Source organism: Giraffa tippelskirchi, chromosome 5 (genome assembly GCF_054371585.1).
Source record: "Giraffa tippelskirchi isolate mGirTip1 chromosome 5, T2T-mGirTip1v1.2.pri, whole genome shotgun sequence".
Classification (NCBI taxonomy): Eukaryota; Metazoa; Chordata; class Mammalia; order Artiodactyla; family Giraffidae; genus Giraffa; species Giraffa tippelskirchi.
Window position 1 is genome coordinate 37,169,858 of NC_137279.1, and position 20,517 is coordinate 37,190,374.

General features: G+C 52.0%; 1 protein-coding gene and 1 long non-coding RNA gene across 2 annotated transcripts in view; one reads left to right on the top strand and one right to left on the bottom strand.

Moving 5' to 3' along the window:
* Positions 1-280: 280 nt before the first annotated feature.
* Positions 281-20,517, bottom strand: part of LOC145504709 (uncharacterized) — a 30,989-nt gene continuing 10,752 nt past the window's right edge. The window contains exons 2-10 of the long non-coding RNA XR_014052448.1: positions 15,564-18,759; positions 11,519-11,703; positions 5,104-5,326; positions 4,294-4,420; positions 4,082-4,197; positions 3,772-3,981; positions 2,209-2,359; positions 1,548-1,596; positions 281-1,429 (exon numbers count right to left, since the gene is read on the bottom strand). This is a non-coding gene — a long non-coding RNA (uncharacterized LOC145504709). The remainder of the gene's footprint in view (positions 1,430-1,547; positions 1,597-2,208; positions 2,360-3,771; positions 3,982-4,081; positions 4,198-4,293; positions 4,421-5,103; positions 5,327-11,518; positions 11,704-15,563; positions 18,760-20,517) is intronic.
* Positions 7,815-20,517, top strand: part of DISP3 (dispatched RND transporter family member 3) — a 56,676-nt gene continuing 43,973 nt past the window's right edge. The window contains exon 1 of the mRNA XM_081486013.1: positions 7,815-8,029. The gene's annotated coding sequence lies outside the window, so the exon portion shown is untranslated. The remainder of the gene's footprint in view (positions 8,030-20,517) is intronic.

Here is a 20,517-nt window from a genome sequence, read left to right on the forward strand (position 1 = left end):
TTACAGGAAAAAAAAGAGGAAAAAGCATTTGCCAGTCAATCCACCCAAGGCCAAAGCCAAAAGAGAACAGACCACACCACCTCTGGCCTTCTTGCCTTACATGTGATGAGGTGCTACTGTCCCCACCAGGGAGGAGGGACAGGAGAGTGTGGGCTCAGAAGTCAGTTGAGCCTTACAAACTCTGATCTCTCTGAGTCATATTTTCCTCAAAAGGGAGATGATTACTCTCCAAGGGCTATTGTGACGTTTAAAGAAGATGGTGCATGTAAAACACTTGGCATGGGCTTGTCACACAGTAAGTGCTCAATCAATGTTTACTGTGGCCATTATTAAGGGAAGGAAGACATGTAAAGGAGGGAAAGAGGGGGGTTTGGGGATGTTGGAGAAGAGTTAGGAGAGGAAACAAGGAGGGGGAAGGGAGGGGGTGAGGGTAAGGACATGCTATCAGCCTGCATCCCCAGGCACAGCCAACCCTGCTGGCCTGGCCCCCAGCTACTCCGTGTGGCCATTAAGACTACTCACACATTCCTTTTTCATCCTTCCTCCACATCTGTCACATGGCCCTGGATGCCAGCAAGAACAGCTGTCCCCAGACGTGCAGCTGCAAAATGAGGACCCAGCAGTGTCATGAAGGACACTGAGGCCACGGAGAGGTGGCCAAGAGGACAGTTCTGTCAGGAGGCAAATACACTACTGCAATCCCTGCGCTGGGTGGGCCTCAGTCTCCCCATGGGGAATGAGAAGCTAGGAGATGATATGGCATTTTGTATCAGGGGACACCAGTCCCATGATATATCTGTAGCCAGAGGCCTTGGACCCTACATTTTGTCCTGGAAGGTACAGGTAGGACCCTGCCCTCCTGGGTCCCGGGATCTGTCCCACTATTTTGTGGGATGGCCCTTCTAGTTGGCATGAGTGAATCTCATCAGACAAAGCAATTCTCAAACTGGAATGTGAGCTCTGTCTTAAGATCTCTCCTTGGGTAGATTGGGCTCAGAGATAGAGGCATTGACTTCCCTAAAGATGAACAGGGAGATGGGTGTAGTTGCTTTAGACCTAGAATGAGACTTAAGTGCCACTGTTGGGGGCTCTGAGAGTGGGCAGTCAACAGGGACCAAGTTCACCAGGGAGCAGTAACCTAGATAAATGTGGTATCTTTGATATCAGGCAAATCTTGGTTCGAATCCTCTTCATCACTGACTCTTTCTGTGACCTTAACCAAGTCTTTAATCCTTGCCAGCACAACAGATGTGAAGAACCAACTCATTGGAAAAGACCCTGATGCTGGGAAAAGTTGAAGGCAGGAGGAGAAGGGGGCGACAGAGGATGAGATGATTGGACGGCATCATCAGCTCAACGGACATGAGTTTGAGCAAATTCCGGAAGACAGTGAAGAACAGAGGAGCCTGGAGTGCTGCAGTCCGTGGGGCTGCAAAGAGTTGGACATGACTTAGTGACTGAACAACAATGAAAGATGAGAATAAGAATGTGCTAAAGAACTTGGTCTATAGAATCTAACTGCCTAGGGTTGAGTCCTCAGTACTTACCTGCTATGTGATCTAAAGGAGCTTATTCTCTGAGCCTCAATTTCCTCACCTGGAAATGAAGATAAGAGGATTCTTATCCCATGAGGATTCACCTCACAGGGTGAGTTTAAATGAAGTAATGCATGTATGAGGCCTGGCAGTCAATAAACAGTAGCCATTCATTATTATTGGTGCTGATGTTGTTAGCAGAATCCCTTGGTGCCTAAAAGGTATTTTAACTGCCTGGTCACTAATGGTCTGTCCACCAGCTTTTCCTTCTAGCTCAAGGACCCTGGCCACCAAGTTCTCTGGTACAGATTGTTCCTCACCCTGCCCACACTGGATGCGCTAGAATAGGAGCTGGCACTGGGTGACCCATCAGAGCTGCACAGATTCCTGACTGGGAAAATGCCAGAAAAGCTCTTTCTTGCTGTCACTGCAGAGGCTCAGATGGAACCTGGTGGTCAGGGTTAAAGTTGGCCTGCCTCCTGGCGCCAGAGGGCCAGCCAGCCTGGCAGGGGGAGAGGGAGCTGCTGGCCAACTTGTGCCAGGAAGCCAAGACCAGAGGAAACAAAGGAGCCAGGAAGGGTGGGAAGACAGGGTTGGCACTGCATGCTGAATCATAAAAGAGCTCACACACAAAGAGGTGCCTCAGGAGCTTGGGCAGCCCCACTGGACTCACCAGGTGTAACTGAGTTGTTCTTGAGCCTCAGCATTCCTCACATTGTGCATCACACCGCCTCCAAGTGGCCAAAATGTCTCTCATCCCTTGGCCCTTGCCTCAACCATGGCTCAGGTGTTTGGAAGAGCGGCACCAGCTACTGTCCATGGTCCTGAAACACCCCTCAAAGAGAAGCACTGCACTTAGGGACTTCCACTCAGCCTCTCCCAGGAGCTCTGAATCAGGCAATGATCTTATTTTCCTGTGTTTGTTGTTTCTTTTACTCATGAAGAACCAGCAGACTCTAGGCTTGACTATGTAACTGGTTTCATGTTCTTTTGGCAGTTCTATTACCTTTACCATTGCTGCCATCCACCCTCTTGAAAAATTGGGGATTCCATATTTCCCACTCACTCTACACTCATTCCCTCCACCCCCACTCTGCTGGGGGATCACAGTTAGAGGGGCTCTAGAGTTCATCTAGGCTCATGCCCTCGCTTGGAACAAGAGGCCAGAGTGAAAAGTGCAGCAAGACCACAGTATAAGTTATAGCGAATTTGGGGTCAGCCTGCAGGTCTCCTAACTCACCACCTACCTCATTCCCCATTTCCCCATACTTCCACTCCATTGCCAAGGGAAAGAGGACCCACAAAAGCGTGGAACCTCTTTCTAGGGCTCTTTCCATACAGAACAAAATAGCAACAATGTATTTCCAGCTCACTCTGTGCCACTAGCTGGGCTACTGTGCGCTTCTGTGTAGCAACTCTTTCCTTGGAAAGGTGTGGCCACTGTTTCCAGTTTACAGGTAAAGAAATGAGCTCAGAGACATGAAAGGATTTTTCCAAAGCCACAGCACAAGTATGCGACTGAGCCGGGATTAAAACTAGAACTTTGGGGGGTATTTCTGACCTCTCCTTTTCAAGCCAATTCTAACAAAAAACCTGCAGGGAATCTACTTAAAACTGTCAACCTGGAGGTTATACTTTTTCCTTCCACAAAATGAGACAGTCTCTGGCTAATGCCACACTGTACATATCTTTGGCAGAGTCCTGCTCTTCCCTGCCAGTGCTTCAGCCCTGCTTTGTGCACTGCCTCTCGGGATCTCAGCCCTCACTGACTTTCACTTCTGAAAGCCTCTACTTGGTCTTCTCCAGATGCTGAAGTCAGAGCAAAGGCCCCTAGAAACATGGATGGGGAATGAGGGGACCGTCGTGTTGGGAGAGGATTATGTGGCAGTGTGAATACTGATGATGCTGTAATTGGTTCCTTCTTTCAGAGCCGGGGTGTCTGCAAGCCCAGGCGCTGGGACTAATTGTTGCAGGCAATTAATAACTTGGATTGTAGTCACTCTGGCACAGGCTCCTCCTTGGAGGAGGCAGGCAAGGCTGGGAAAGGAGTGCTAAGCCTGCTGCTTGCAGGATTCTGGAGGAGGCAAGAGGGAAGGGCTGCCATCTGTCTAGCCTCCCCAGGCCCTGTCTGCAGCACCCCTACCCCAGTCTGGCCCTATCACCTTTCCCCAGACCCCTTTTTCATCTCTTGAATTATTGGCCCCTATATCCTCTTCTCCCATAAACTCACACTCACCTCTTGAATAGAACTTCAGGGAGAAGGGGACTGGTGAGTGGAAAAGGTGTCTTGGAAAAAGCTCGAGACTGAAACCTGGGGGCCTGGGTACAACCCAAGCTCTTCCACCGACTTGCTATGTGACCTTGAGTCAGAAATTCATTCACTATGAACTTGGGCATGTTTCCTGAGCTCTTTTGCATCCATTTCATCACATGATATGCAATCAACCTTGAAAGTCATGGAAACAGGGATTGATCATTCTATCTAGCATATGGCTCTCTAACTATATATAACTATATGTATATATGACTAATTATCAAATTTTTACCTATAAATCTGTGCTCCATCTCTGCTGAAAAGATAACCTCAGGCATATTCTAGGCAGAATTCATTATTACTCCCACTTTGCAGTTGAGGAAACTCATCTCAGAGAAGTGAAATGACCTGTCAAAGGCCATACAATTAATAAAAGATACATAGGAAAATCAAACTCAGATTCCTAAATCTAGAACTCTTTACAGCACAGCCCCATTCACTTACCTCTACACAGTGGCTTCCTGGAGAAGGTGAGATTAGAGGGAAATCTCTAATTTCTTTGGATTGGCGCCAAACTCAGTGTGTTAGCAGATTGAAGAGAGAAACATGTACAAATGTAGCTACTCTATTCCTTGATGTGGGGGACAAAGGAGAAACTGCTTTAATCTACCGCATATTTTAGAATAAACACCCCCATCCCTCCGAATATACTCTTCTTAGCTGCTCAGCCATCTAGTGGGAGGACTTAATCCGTACATATTCCCCCCTCACCAGGGTCAAGGTGAAGAAGTAAGAGGTATTATGGTCACCTGTAGGTCACTTTTGCCCAACAGGTAATAAGATGGAGAAGAGGCAGCAGGAGGTTGAGATGGAGGGGAAGGAAGCAGGAAGAAGCAGCTAATATTTAGAGATTAGTTTGTGCCATGCACTGTGCTAATTACTATTTTTGCACTGAGATGATCTCATTTAGTAAAACTTTTTAGCCACTACTGTGAGATAAGTACTTTTATCATCCTCATTTTATAGATGAGATGATTTAGGCTCAGCAAGGTGAAGCGACTTTCCCAAGGTCACAGAGCTGGGAAGGGATGGAACAGATATTTGGCTTTACTGAGGGTAGTGGTATCAGAGGCTGGGCTCAGAGGCCCTGCTTCAGACACGGTTGGAGAGAAAATAGAAATAAAGGGATCAGAGCTAAGGACAAAGCAGCCCTTTATGGCTCCATCTCCTTACAAAAGAAGGCTTTTCAATTAGTCGTGAAGACAGAGAATAGGGGAAGCAGCTTACTGGCACCGAGAGTCATTTAAATCAGACCTGGAAGAACTTTCAACAGCCAGGGCTAGAGTGGGGGGGAGGGTGGGCCAGAGGAACATCAATTCTCATTTTCTGCAGCCTTGTGGCTGGGTGGGTCATTTGACTACTGGAGTCATCTTTAAGTAACACCTGGAGTGAAAGAAGGCTTCAGGGAGTTGCCCTGACTCTGCGCAGGGATCTTGGGGTCCAGCATTCCCAGGCTCCTGTAAAGAAGCATCCTCTCCTGGAATAGAGGGAAGGGAGTCTGAGGATGAGGCACCAGGAGGGGATTCTCATGACTTTCCACACCAGTGCCTGCTCCTGCTGCCACAACCAGTTCCACTTTATGGCAGGCATATTTCAAAGGCCTGGTTCTATTTGCATTTTTAAAACCCCACTGATGGCCTGAGAAAACTGCATCCTTCCAGTGTTCCTGGGTACTACACTCCCCACCTCCTCCTCCACTCCACTGAGCCTCTGCCACTGTACCTTCTGTTCACAGAGGATCCCCCATCAAGGGCTTAGCAAACCCAGCCTCCACTGCAGATCACCTGGAGGTCCTAGAACACCAGGGAGGGCTCTGAGGAGGGTGTGACTGAGGTGGCCACAGCTGTGCCCAGCTAGACCGCATGAAGGTAGGACCCAAATCCCTAAAATAAGTTCCCAGGGAAGTGAGGGCTGTGTCCCCAGGCATGGGCTGAGGGTGGCACATGGGGCGCATCAATGTCACTCCCTATGGACTAGCCCGACTGGGAGGAACAATAGTGTCACAGGCTTGGTTGGAGAACTTTGAGGAGGTTCCTGGAAGCAGCTTTCAAACAAGTGGAAAAGAGTAAGCCATTCACCCAGCAAAGAAAACCCTTTGCTCTCAGCTGGGCTTGGGAACACATGTTGTGTCTCCCCTAGTGCTCCCTTAAAAACAAATCTTTTCCTTGTTCTCCTTCCTCCCACCCTCTCCCATGGCACCATGTTCTCTGCCTTCCCTCTGGAATGTGGCTAGAGGGACCAGACATTTGCACGGCTATACTGAGTCTGTTCTTCTGTGCACCTGTGTCAGATTTGGCCTCTGATCTGGGGACTGTAACATACACACACTCTCCACTTCTCAGGAGAGGTCCCTGTCTCTCCTTGCTCACAGCTCAGGGTGGTACCCTTAAAACAGGAGCTTTCCTAAACCCTAATGTCTTCAAGACCAGATGGGACCACTGTGAGTTCCCTGATAGCCTTGGCCAGCCTTGCAATGACTCCCACAACAATCCTGAGTACATAGGGAGTGAGTGCTGGGGTAGGGACACAGGCTCGGGCCATTTGCTTTTACACAGATGAGCTCTCAGGGCATCCAGAATCATAAATACCAATGTGTCCAGTTGGCAGTCAGCCAGTGGGTACAGCTGCGAGGCTGCACACCAGAGAGACAGAGCAGGGGTGGCAGGTGAGGAACAAACAGAAGCTCCACTCAGCCCTGTGGCATTAGCGATGCTCCCAATTCGGTTTTCTTCTTTTAAAAAGAAGGGCTGTGGAATGGACATGGGTTGAGCATCTATGTGTGGGTATGGGCTCCCTGGTGCTTCATTTTAGAATTCAACCCTGTTTCTATCTGCCCCATAAGCTAAGAACTTCCTAAAGGCAGCCTGGGTTGGGAAGATACCCTGGAGAAGGAAATGGCAACCCATTCCAGTATTCTTGCCTGGAGAATTCCATGGACAGAGGAGCCTGGCAGGCTACAGTCTATGGGGTCGCAAGAGTCCAACACGACTTAGCGTCTAAACCACCACCACTTCCTAGAGGCAGAGGTTGCCTTTCTCCCACCTCTGCATTTCCTGTTTTGCTCTCAGCACATACTCCGAGGATGTATGATAAACACCTGGGTCACCCCTCACACAACAGAAACAATGGCTTCCCTTCTTTCGAGCTTCAATAAGTAAAACCCCTCCAGCCCACCGCTGGGGGCTGGCAGCGGGTCTTCTTTCAAGGCATTCCCCCGCCTTGGTTCTTCCTGGGTGGCCCCAGTGCCAATGTCCGCTGAGTATTTCTCTACTGATGGAGAGAAATGAGCCAGACAAGAGGCCTGGCCCCTTCTCTTTATGGCCGGTGAACGAGGGGTACAGGCAGATCGTGTACTAAAGCTGGAGGGAAGCCCGGTCCAGGAGCTGGCATGGCTCTGAGCTCTGGTGCCAGAGAGGTGAATGGAGGAGGGAGGAAGGGACGGTGCCAATAGCCTGGTCTTGGCAGCTCCCTCCGGAGAGGACCTGGGGATGCCCTCGAATGTCCAGGAGGCTGGTGATCTGCCAAGACTGGGCGGACGGGGAGAAGAGTGCAGGCGGGGAGAGAGGTGGGAACCTAGGAAAGCGGGCAGCGGTCAGGCAGGGGGCCGGGTCTGGGCCCTTTGCAGAGGTGAGGATTGACCCACAGGGGTCGCTGCGCCGCTCTCAGCCCCCTCCCGTGGGTTTTGGGAGCCCGGCTGTACCACCGTGCGGCTCTCGCAGGGGGAGCGGCAGCCACGGCGGCGCCTGGCGGCGGGCTTCGGAGACAGCAGCGAGCGGCGGAGCGCAGGCCCTCGTCGGCTACTGACGCAAAGCCCGGCGGCGCGGAGACCGGCGCCGCCAGGGTCTAGGGGGTGGCGCGGCACCAGAGCCTGCCCTGCACACCCCCGCGCCCGGTGGTAGGAGCCCAGACCCAAACAAAGGCGGGCGGCGAATAAAAGGCAGCGGCAGCAATCAGAGCTCCGGGTTGCGCGCTGGGGAACGGTACACGCGCCCGACGGTGCACCGTCTGCGCGCTGTGGAGCGGAGCGAGGAATCCCGGCCTCTCGCAGCTCTTAAGAGCTTCTCTCTGCGACTCCCGCGACGGGACAAGTCCGCACGGCAAGGTGGCCGCAGCCCTGGGCCCCTACGGTGAGCCTCCCTCCCGCGCCCGCGGCTCAACCAGCTCAGCTTGGCCAGCCGAGGTGAGTGCGACGGCCGCTGGGCACCATCCGTCTCGGAGCTGGGGAATGCATGGCTTGGAGGGGGGGGGGCGGTGTCATCCGCGCCGCCCCCACCCCGGTCTGCGCGGATCTCTATGTGAAGTTCTCCCGCTGTCCAGCCAGCCCGGGAGAGGGCCTCGGACCCTCCGGGAAAGCCGATTGGTGAGGGGCAGAGCCCAGAGCTAGCCCTCGCCCTCTGCGGCCGAGCTCCAGCTCCGCACCAACTCCCCGCGGGACCCGAGCACCAGCCAGGTTAATGTCCACAAACAGCTAGGCTTCCGACCTCTAGTCCCCTGCTAGTCCCCGCGGGAGTACAACTGATTCCAAAAGTTGAGCATCAGCCTGAAGCCACCGGGGATCAGGCTCTCACCCCAGTTGGAACTCACGAAGGGGGTTGGGAAAGGTTAATGACCTCCTCTCCATCCACTTTCTGCCAGAGCGCACTCATGCTCTCGGCGGGACATTCCCGGAGTCCTCGGGCCCAATTAACCTGGCCACAGGTCCAGCCTGGAGCGCGGGAGCTCTGGGGCACACCTTACGGGTGTTGGAAGCTGAGCGCGAGAGGGTTTGCGGGCCCTGCCGAGAACGCCAGTGAGTGTGGAGATGGGGTGGGCAGCCGGGCCGTGGTGGTGGCGCTGAGGGCCTGGGAAAGATTCTCGGCGCGAGTGGCGCCCACTCTTGTGAGCCAACCCCGCCGTGGAAGAACTTTTCCCAACTCCCCGGGAGGCCCGCAGCTAGGCTAGGAAGGCGCCTCCTAGGAGCCGTCCTTTCCTCGGCTCCTCTCTGCTGCACGGTTTGGCCCCACGTTCCTCTTGAGACTGGGCGCAGGTCCCGCCCGTACAAGCCTGGGGTCAGTACCGCGGACAGCGCCTGGAGGCGGCCTTGGAGACTCACAACACCGTCTCGCGCGCCCATGGACCCAGGCACACACCAACGCAGAGTCCATGCACACACGCACACAGATCTACCCGCAAACCACACACCTGCAAACAATCCCCGCACAGATTCATAGTCCACTCACACAATGTACATCCACCCACACCACACAGTCCGCACACACAGGGAAGATCCACCAGCACGTGGACACACACATTTTCTCACAAGCACCAGCAAGCCGAGAAATGTCTTCACTCAGGTCCTGCTGTTTCCGGACATATAAGCCTCAGACTCCAGATCTCGCCTCTGGCTACTCACAGGGATGCCCAGCGATCACAGACTCCCTCCTGCAGACACAGCCCCCCACCCCACAAATGCACACACACCCTTTGGGGGAAAGCAGCAGGTCACAAAGCAAGCCCTCCCCTCCCCCGTACCCCAATGCAGACCTGGTCAGGAACCAGGTCATCTGCTGAATGGAAGGAGTAACCTGGCCCAGTGGAAGCTGCAGATAGAAGCCCAGCCTCACAGAATCTTGGTACAGGGCTCAGAGTCCATTTTGCTCAGCTCACCACCTTCATGCCTGCTCCCCTTTCTTACTCCAGACAAAGCTCCTGCAACCAAGGTCCACACCCCATCTCCCTGCATCATTCTTTGTTTGCACTTTCTGTCTCTTTGTTTCCCTGTTCTGTTCCCCTTCCCCATGTTTATCTCTTCCCCCCCACCCTCCACCACTGCCCCCTTTGTCTTTCCCAATTCCTCTTTCCCAGCTACCTTCACTCTGTCCTTAACTTTCCTGCAGCCTGGGCCTGATCCAGTCAGTCTTTGCTCCAATGCGGAAACAGCTGACCCTTAGGGGGAGCTGACTCCGTTCTCTCAGTGGACTCCATGCTCCCATACCTCTGACCCTCCTCCCCATGGGGAGTTCTGCTCCCTCCCCAAGGAAATCCCCAGGGTCAGACACCCCAGATCCCTCTCAGTCTCCGAGGGCCAGGATTCTTCAATTCTGGAATCACAGCAAGTCCCTTAAAATCCAGAAACTGAACTGAGAGAGGAAGAGTCCAAGTGAAGTGGTGGAAGGAGTAGAAGTAGGGGGCCAGTCCTAAACTCAGCTTGGCCACAGGCTCCCAGTGTGTCCCTGTGCAAATGCCCTTCTCTGAGCCTTAGGCTTCCCTGTCTGTACAAGGACAGGGCTGGTTGAGGTGACCTTCAAGCATCCCAGTTTGGCCCTAATAATGTGGGACACTGGCGTTTCTCTGAGTCTCTTGAGTGTGGGTGGGACTGAAAATTGATTCTAACCTCAGAGATTATGGTACTTTTCCCCTTCCTCAGAGCACCCACCACCAGTGAAGGCATCCTGTCCCCTGAGCAACAGATGTTCAGATGACTTCCTTTGTAGGAACAGAGATGTCAAGTAATATTCATGAGGTCACACCACTGGCCATCTCCATTGGGCCAGGCATTGTTTCTACTGTCACTTTATCCTCTGCATAAACCCCTGGTTCTGCTGGTGGAAGATTAGTGAATGAATGAATAAATGAGTAGAAAAGTCAGGACAAAAACCTGGATCTCCTGACCCTTAGGATCTTGGAATTTTGGTTTAAGCCCTTTTCCCTGATAGTTTTGAAGAAGGAAATGGCAACCCACTCCAATATTCTTGCTCGAGAAATCACATAGACGGAGGAGCCCGGTGGGGCTACAGTCCTTCAGGTCGCAGAAGAGTCGGATACAACCTAGTGACTAAATAACAACCCTCATCCCCTCTTTTCCACTGCCACTCAGCTGGTCATTCAAAGGCAGATGGAATTGTCTGAGACCCTTCCTCCCTTAAGGCAGACTCTAGGCTTGTTGCAAATGACCACAGAGACAGGACTGACTAGCTGAGAGCAGCTTTATAGCCCATGCCTGGTGGGTAGAGGCTTGGCTGTCAGTTCCAAGTCCCAAAGACTCTACCAAGTAGGCTGTCCGTGGGCAGCTGGCCAGGATCTGCAGCTGGGAGGGAAGATAGTCATCTCTACCATTTGGCTGAGCAACCCCTTCTCACAGCCCCATGAGCTGGGGACTGCAAAAATCACCTTTACAGATGAGCAAAGCGAGATGCTGAAAGATGAGGTGGTTTCCCTAAGGGCAATCAGTAAGCCCACTCTTAGTCATAAAAATAGGCACCCCAAAATGGTGGTGGCGGCGGCAGTCATTGATATGATGTTATTGGTATTGATAATGTTGTTAGCTTTACGATGATTAGAAACTCTGATTTGGCTATTTGGTTCCCTTTCCCCCTCTCCCCTCTTTTCTCCCCACCTGAACCTCTTACACTCTTCCCCCACCCACGTATGGAGAAGCTGAGGGCTGGGACAGTGAGGCAGAGGTGTCTGATTGACTGTTACTCTTAGCCAAGGCAAAGGGCTCATCATTTGAAATCTTCCTACTCTTGCCCACCCTCCCCCCACCTGAGTGTGTCTCCTGCCAGAGAAGCCTGGAGCAGTGTCAAAGTCTGTCAAAACACCCTTCCGAGCTGGGTTCCAAACACAAAGCCCAGGGAAAATAAATAAAGAGGACAGTGTTGGCCCGAAATAGAAACATGCACCAACTCACAAATACGCATGTTTTCCAAAAGTCGCATTTCACAGGCAAGACTGCGATGCACGCTCCAGCTGCTCGACTAGGGCTGGAGGCAGGGATGCTGCCAGGACTGGTCCAGGAAAGGTGGCAGAGCCTCCCGCAGTGAGCTCAACTCTCTGCCTGGCCATGGGGGAGACCAGACGGCCGCTCTGCACCAGCTGGAAGGTAGACGGGTGGGAGGACTGTGATGGATATGTCTGTGGTAGTCAGGACTCTTAGGAAATGGGCACCAAACAGGACTGACAGCCTTGCTTCCTCTGCTCTACAGTGGGCGCAGCAGGCTTGTAATAGCAGTCCCGATAATAATAGCTGCCTTTCGTTGAGTATCTACTATGTGCCACATGCTAAGTGTTATACTCAAGCTGTCTCAACCTCACAACTATCTCATGGCATGTGGGTTGTCATCCCCATTTAATATGTGGGGAAACCAAGGTTCAGAGAAGTGAAGAGGTTTGCTTAAGGCCATACAGCTAGAAGGGGCCAACTTGGGGTCAGATTTTCATCTGCATGAACCAAGAACCCCTATTTTGTCCAGTACCCTGCGTTGTTTTAGGGCTTCCCTGGTAGCTCAGCTGGTAAAGAATCCACCTGCAATGCAGGAGACCCCGATTTGATTCTTGGGTTGGGAAGATCGTCTGGAGAAGGGATAGGCTACACACTCCAGTGTTCTTGGTCTTCCCTGGTGGCTCAGCTGGTAAAGAATCCGCCTGTAGTGCAGAAGACCTGGGTTTCATCCCTGGGTTGGGAAGATCCCCTGGAGAAGGGAATGACTACCCACTCCAGTATTCTGGCCTGGAGAATTCCATGGACCATATAGTCCATGGGGTTATAAAGAGTCTGACACGACTCAGCAACTTTCACTTTCTTCCTGCATTATTTCTCCTATTCATTCAATATATATTTTTTGTCAAGAAACACACAAATGTGATGGTTTTCAAAAGAATGTAAATTCCTCTGCCAGTTGGGTCAGGTGTAAGGGTGGAGTTTAGCTTTGGCCCATCCTATGCTCAGTACTCTGGAGAAGGCAATGGCACCCCACTCCAGTACTCTTGCCTGGAAAATCCCATGGACCGAGGAGCCTGGTAGGCTGCGGTCCATGGGGTCGCAAAGAGTCAGACACGACTGAGCGACATCACTTTCCCTTTTCACTTTCATGCATTGGAGAAGGAAATGGCAACCCACTCCAGTGTTCTTGCCTGGAGAATCCCAGGGATGGGGGGAGCCTGGTGGGCTGCTGTCTGTGGGGTCACACAGAGTCAGACACAACTGAAGTGACTTAGCAGCAGCAGCAGCAGCAGCAGGCTCAGTACTCAGGGCTTCTGGATTGGGGCTGGGAGTGGGTCTTAACCTTTACATCTTGGACTCTGTCCCCAACCATGAGAACCCAGACCTGTGTGCCTGGGGGATGGGCTCAGGCAGGAGCCCCACTGTGAAGCCTGGACTATGAAAAACGATTTAACTCCATAAGAGATTAGGGCTGCAAGAGATGTCTGTAGATGGGAAGTTACTTCAGAGAGGGTTAGTGAATTGCCCAGTATCACACAGCATGTTGATGGCAGAGCCTGAATCTCAGAATCCCAGGCTTGTGTGCCATGTGGCCAGGCTAGACTCCTTGAGTGTGTGGGAAGCATCCAGAGAAGGGGGTTGAACAGGTGCAGGCAGTTAACATAACATTCCCCTTCCAAGCACAGAGGTGAGACATAGCTGGTTTTCACTGCCAAGTCTTCTGCTCCACATCCCCCCTGATATCAGGACTAACCCTGCTGACCTGCCCAGGTGCCTGCATCCATCCATGTGAACAATGGTACGGGAAGGTACAGAATATTTGCCACATGCCAGGCACTCTGCTAAAAGCTTTGTTGTTGTTTAGTCACTAAGTCATGTCTGACTTTTTTGCAACCCCATGAACTGTAGCCCTACAGGCTCCTCTGTCCATGGGATTTCCCAGGAAAGAACACTGGAGTGGGTTGCCATTTCCTTCTCCAGGGCATCTTCCCAATCCAGGAACTGAACCTGAGGCTCCTGCATTGGCAGGCGGATTCTTTACCTCTAAACTACCAGGGAAACTTGTCATGGGCTAATTGATGTAATCCCCACAACAACCCTAGAGGTAGGTATGCTTATTCTACTTTGCAATTGAAGGACCCAGGCTTGAGAGGTTGACTTACTTGCCCAAAGCCCCACAGCTAGGAAAGAGGCAGATGGAGCCCTGCAGAAGCTGCACTAGCTGGTTTATTCTGGTGGTGAGAGGGAGAAGGTTTGAAATCAAAGTCATAGGGAAGGAGGAGCTGATGGGCAGCAGCAGGCTATTTATGTTATACCTCCAGGCCTTGTCATGCTTGCTGGCATTAGTGCTGGCAGAAGCTGAGCCTCTGCCAAAACCTGGAAGGAAGAAGCCCAGCAGAGGGTCCTGGGACCAGCTCCTGGGATGTTAGTGAAGCAGAGAGTCTGGGTATGTTTCTCCTTGAACTCAAGGGAAAGAGCCTGCTAGGCATGTGGAACCCCTGTAGACACCCTTAGTTCTGGCCTCCCGCTTTCTCTCCTTGCTCCTCCCTCTGAGGGAAGTAGACTGAGAACCTGGGAAATTTGGAAAGGGCCATTGGGTGGAGATTAGGATCTGGCTGTATCAGTGAACTTGACCATTGGGAGTGAGGAGGTGGTGGGGACAATGTGAAGGACTGGCTTGAATTTAGATGCCAGCAGGTGCCATCCAAGTCTCTTATAGGGAGCATTCCTTAGAATTAGGAAATGATGACCTAGGAGACAGTGTCCAGAGGCTTAAATCTCCTCTACCAGAAAACGCCTTCTCCTTAATCCCCCATCCCACAAGCGTCTACCTGAGCACCCCACTGTGTGCCAGACATGCAGAAGTGGAAAAACTTCAGTCTCTGTCCTTGCAGAGCCCACCAGAGTCTCCCAGGCCTGCCCCAACACCCCCTGCCTCGACCAGAGGTGATGGGTAGGTGAGAGCTCACCCATGTCCCCCAGCAGAAGTGGAAGAGGGACCCAAGTGTCCTTTGGGGCTCAGAGAACATGATCCAGGCAAGTGGTTGCTTCACAGTGAGAGGGAAATTTTCTGTGAGTGGCATCTGGGTGCCCTCCCCGGCTTGATGTCTTGGTGGGAGAGGGCGTGGTAGCGAAAGCTCATTCCCACCCAGCCATCTGCTCGAGGCATCCGACACACATACTGGCACCTGGATGATGCATCCTTTGCCAAACCTTGTTAATAGAGGAGACATGACTGCCAGCTGGAAGCCACTCCTGTCATGAAGGAGAATGTGGTGATCTTGTTGTCTCGAGGGAAGGCAGCTTAAATGGGGCTTGGAGTTGGAATGGTTGTGGCAGACTGGTATTCCTGGGATGTTTGGGGGAGGAGTCTTTCACCCCCTTCTCCCCACGGTATTGGCCTTTGCACTGTCCTGGAGGATTTCTCCCATTCTTAGCTGGGAGAGTTCTGCAGGGTGATCACCTGGTGATAACGACAATTATAATAATGGCCAACATATTTTGACTGTTTACTGCCTGCCAGGCTTAGGGCTTTGTAGGTATTATCTTAGTGCATCCTCATACCTGCTCTATGAGATGCAGGGCTAGGTCTCTTCAGTTGTGTCCTACTCTTTGCCGCCCTATGGACTGTAACCTGCCAGGCTCCCTTGTCCATGGGATTCTCCAGGCAAGAATACTGAAGAGGGTTGCTGTGCCCTCTTCCCAGGGGATCTTCCCAAACCAGAGATCAAACCCAAGTCTCTTAAGTCTCCTGCATTGGCAGGCAGGTTCTTTACCACTAGTGCCACCTGGGAAGCCCTGCTCTATGAGATAGCATTATTATTCTATTTTAAGGATGAGGACTGTGAAGCATAGAGAGACTAAAGAGATTGCCAGTAAGCCACAGAGATAGGACTCAAACTGAGGCAAGCGGGACTCAGTACCACGATCATGACCACCATAAAATGATTGAGGTTCACACTTTGGCCTTGATTTGGGTCCTTACAGATGAGTAGGATTGAAATCAAATTACCTTTTGGATCCTTCAGTAATCTGGGTAGGTTGTATCTGTGGGCTCAGGCTAAGTCCTGGTTGACTGGGTGACATGGATTGACCATTTGCTCCTTGACGGCCAACTCACTGAACAGATCACTTTTCAGAGATCCAGATGCAGGCAACACCTGGCAGACTGGCAGGGCTATTCTGGCTTTCATCCAGAAGTTTCCCCTTTTCATCCCATGTTGATACAGCTGGGACTTGCATCCCTCTGGACATAATCGTATGTGCGAACTTTCTGTTTGAAATATTGTTTGCTGGTTTTTAAAACATCATCTTGTGACTTCACAAAGGCAGGATGTTGGTTTTGGTTCTTCTCTGCAATCCGGGCCTGAGAGACATTCAGCTATGCTAGAGAGAAATCAGGCTTTGATTTCTCAGCAGCCAGAGGGAAAAAAACCCTTCCCTTCTCCAAGCAGAGAAGCTGGGAAGAGGCTGGCTGCAGAAGGGCGTTACAGGTTAGTAGCTGCTGCATGTTCCCTGCAAGGGTTCCTGATTTGGTGACCTGCTCTTCCAGGGACTTCGAGTGGGTGATCTCGGAGTAATGGAGTTAGGAATTTGTGATGAACAGGGATGTGTCAGCCGAGGGTACTCTTGGGCATTAATGAGTGTGAAAATAGATCTGTGGTGGGAAAGTTCCTGGAGCCTTGGGGAGGAAAGGAGTTCAAGACGTCCCAGAGTGAAGATAATGATGGTTTAACAGAAAGTCCTTATAGCAAGCACCAATGAGTGAGTGAATGAGGATGACGAATGAATGAGTGAATGAGGATGACGAATGAATGAGTGAATGAATATGTAAGTGTGTTCATGAAAAGTGGGGCTGATGGACTTTGACCTTGGCCTGGATTTGGCAGGATCTGACCCCAAGTACTGACAAGGCAAAGAATACTGTTCTTGTCCACTGGAAGACCCTTCAGCTCAAGATTAGGCAGAGATAGTCTGTCTGAATACTTGAACCTTGCCCTCTCACTACACATCCTGCCCCTACCCTCTTCTGCAGGACCCTCTGACCCCTGGGCTCCTCTAGTTCCTGGCTGTGGCAAGGACTGGAACTCAGGAGACTGCAAGGCTGATGGAGGCTGCAGCCCTAGCACCCCCAAAAGTCTGCAGCTCTCTTTACCTTCCCAACTGCTCCCCCAGCCCTGAGCCACCCCATCTTCTCTGTTATCATGGTTCTGTGTCCTCGCTTTTTGAGGACTCCAAAGTGAGAGAACTAGGAAATAACTGAAATCTCATTTAGTCCAGCCCTCCCATTTCACAGAATGGCAAACTGAGGCTCACAAAGGAATAAAGACTAGCCCCAAGTCACAAGTGAATAGGAGACTGAGCCCTATTATTGTGGGAGGATTTGAGGAAGGTTCCTGTGAGACCTGGGATAACACTGCACCATTGAGTGGGGTTGGAGGGGGACAGAAGGCGCTGGAGATTCTGGGACTTGCGTGGCTTTGTCAGGTTTTTCCTGGCCTCTGGTGCCAGGAGCAGCAGTTCTGAGTTCCTGGGACCTTGAGTCTCCCAAATGTTTCATGGGAGAGGCAGCAGAGTTGGGGAGGGGTGCTACTTGGGAGTCTGCTCTCATCTTGGACCCTCTGCCCCAGCAGCTCATCTCCAGCCCTCCATTCCTGTCTCCACAGGCAGCTGCACCATCATGGCAGGTGGGCTGAGGGCCAGCATCAGACCCTCCCCTCCCATGCCACCAGGGCCTCTGTGCTGGTCCCAGGTGTGGAGGGTACCAAGTGTACCTCCCTCCCCACTATACACACCTGAGCTGTCAATCAGCAGGGTAGCCAGGAAGCCCTTCCCCTGTGCAGGCACGGAAGGTATGTTTCCATGTGGACACCGAAGATGGACACATGGACAGAGGAGCCTGGGGCTACAGCCCCTCAGGTTGCAAGTAGTCAGACACAACTAAACTGACCTAGCACAAGCACCCAAGATGGTGAAGTTGGGTGTCAGCCCTGGGTGCTTTTTCTCTCCTCCCTTCCCTGGAGCCAGGGTTGTGCTTGTGGTCAGAATGACTCCTGGGGACAGACACTGGGGTGGAAGGTGGGGGGATATGCCCCTGCACCAGTGGAGATTGGGAAGGCTGACTCTAGAACTCTCGAGAGTTGTCCAACATGTGAGACTCAAAACCTAATATAGTGAGATTGGGACTGAGCTTATCAGAAATCAGGTTCAAATAACTCCCTTTACTTCTTTTAGCCTCAGTTTTCTTGTTTGCAAATTGGAAATAGTTCCTGAGATGAGAAAACCTGTGTGAAAATCATCTACAAGCTGTAAGTTGCTGCAGAGATGCAGCATCGTTCAATCCCTCAGGATGAGAGGATCAAGGTCAGGATCAAGGCTGGGAACGTGAGCACCCCGGCGGTTGCCAGCATCTCCTTGATGTGCACTTTCATCGGGTGTTGGCCTCTTGGGCCTTCCCCGAGCCCTGGCAGCAGGGACTAGGGGTGCCCCCAGTGCTCAGAAGGGGAGGTTCCTCCTAAAGTTCCTCACTTTCTTTCTGAGCAATGAGGCTGGGGGTAGAGCCCCTTCCTAGAACTCCATCCCTAACTAGTTGTAGTGTCCCTCATTCTTTGCCATGGGTTTGAGCACTTATCAGTGTCTGCTTTCTTTCAGCTTTCAATTTACCCTTAAGCTTCTCTTTCATGGTATGGGGCCAAGAAGAGTCTTTGCAGTGTCCCCAGACCCACAGATGAGATCTGAGTGTTTATGGTTGGGGGAAGACGGGGTAGTGGTCTCTGGAGCTTTCCCCAGAGCTAAGAACTGGCAGATTACCACCTACTATGTCCCAGCGAGGCTGACAGCATCCAGCCAGCACACGTTATTTGGCCTTTCCAGCTTCTTGGCTTGACGTTTTATCGGGACCCCACAGTGTACCCCCACCCAGTTATACATTAACTTCTGAATAGGGATGAAGGGGACCCCTCCTCCTTTCTCTGCCTCCCCGTCTTAGGCAACAGCTAAGAATCAGAGGGTTTAGAGAGCATTTCTCCCTACCCACCATCTGACAGATGGAGGACCACCCATCCAGAGAGGATCAGAGGATGTTCAGTGACTTGTTCTAGCAGGCTGGTGGCAGGGCAGGTCCCACTGCTGCCGCCCCAGGACCCATCCCCTGCTGACATCTCCTCCCTTGTCCCTGAGCTTCAGCTCGCAGGAAGCGCTGGCTGGAGCTGGAGAGGAGACACAAGGGGAATTGTTTTACATATTTGTTAATCGGGTCTCAGAGAGAGAGAAGGGCTCTGAGCTCATCAGCCAGGAAGGAATCCAATTTGGCTTTTATGGCCATGGTTATTGGTTGTATTTTGTGGGGATCTTTTTATTTTTTATTAATCCAGCAGTCTAGGGGCTGGGGAGCTGACTGGTTGCTGGGCCCCGTGGGTCCTCCTGCTCTCTTGGAGTTCCAGGCAGCAGCCAGGGGGAGAGGAAGTGGAAGGAGCAACCTGGACAGTTGGGTCCAGGCATGCAGTGGGGGTTTTCAGGAACCTTCCGATCCTTCAGGTGAGGGATGTCTGGGGGCCTGGCTGTATTTCACGGGTTCTGTAAGTATTGCTGGTTTTATTAAGCTTTTATTGCCTTTTTCTCAGAGATGCAAGAAGACTGCTTGGTGGGCAGGCCTGGTAGGTCTGGGCCTTAAGGCCTGAGTTGTGCAGGCGGAACAGAGTGGGGAGGGAGGGAGGGACAAGGGTGGGTCAGTGGGTGAGCTCCGCTCTGAACAGTGGAGCTCAGTGGCTAAAAGAACGGGCTCTGACTTGGGCCTGCAGAAGCTCAGATCTCAGCCCTACTCCTGCAAACTGCCTTATAGAGCTGAGGCTGGATCAGATGAGGAGTCCACAAGCAAAGCACCAGTGCCAGCACACAGCAGCGCTCAGTGCTATGCCAGCCCCTTGCACAGGGTCTTCTATTTTCTTTTGCTGCCTGGCCCCATCAGGAAGAGCTGGATGGCAGCCCTGAATGTCATCATTTCTTCCCTCCCATGGCCAGAGAAAGGGGCATTTGGTTGGAGGACTGAATCCTGGCCAGAGATCCAGGAGCCTGAGTCCATCCCTAGAGCTGGGGGCAGGCAGGACAAGCCTGAGGAGAGGCTAGCGTGAGCTCCAGCAGGGGGAAGGCCAAAGGCAAAGTCATCTGATGGAGGAAGCCACTGGGCACTGGGAGGGTGGCCAAGGCAGCAGGCTATTGCACAGAATAGCCCTGAACCACCTACAAAAGAATCATGTGGGAGTTGGTGTAAATGCAGGTTCCTAGGTACCACCCCCTGAGCATCTGATTGATGGGATCTATTGCCTGGCCCAGAAGTTTGCATTTTAACAAGTCTGCCTGGCTTCTGATCCATATTACAGCCTGAGGCTGGTGTGTGTGTGTGGGGGGGCGGTTAAGACACTTTAGTCGTGTCCAACTCTTTGCAACCCTATAGACTGTAGCCCTCCAGGCTCCTCTGTCCATGGGATTCTCCAGGCAAGAATACTAGAGTGGGTTTCATTTCCTCCTCCAGGGGATCTTCATAATCTAGGCAGGGATTGAACCCTCCTGCATAGGCAGGCAAGTTCTTACCCACTAGCGCCACCTGGGAAGGAGGGCTGATGTAGCAAATAAGAGTCTGTTCTAGCCAATCTGCCGGTCCACATGGGCCGGGTTTGGGGCATTTCTCATCTTTGAGGCTCATGATGACTGTGACTCAGCAAGCAGGGTGTCACCACCCCATTTTACAGATGAAGAAACCGAGACTTGCCCAAGGCACCCAGCTAGTAGCAGAGCCAGAGTTTGAACTCAGGACTGTTGCTGCCCTTTCCCCCCAAAAACAGGCCCTGGTACTCTTAGTTCCAGACATCCTTCCTTCTGTTGGGGGACCAGTTCTGTTCCACTGAGCCCACCAGAGAGAGAACACATGGAATGAGGGAAACCTAGGCTGTTGTGACAATTAATGTTGG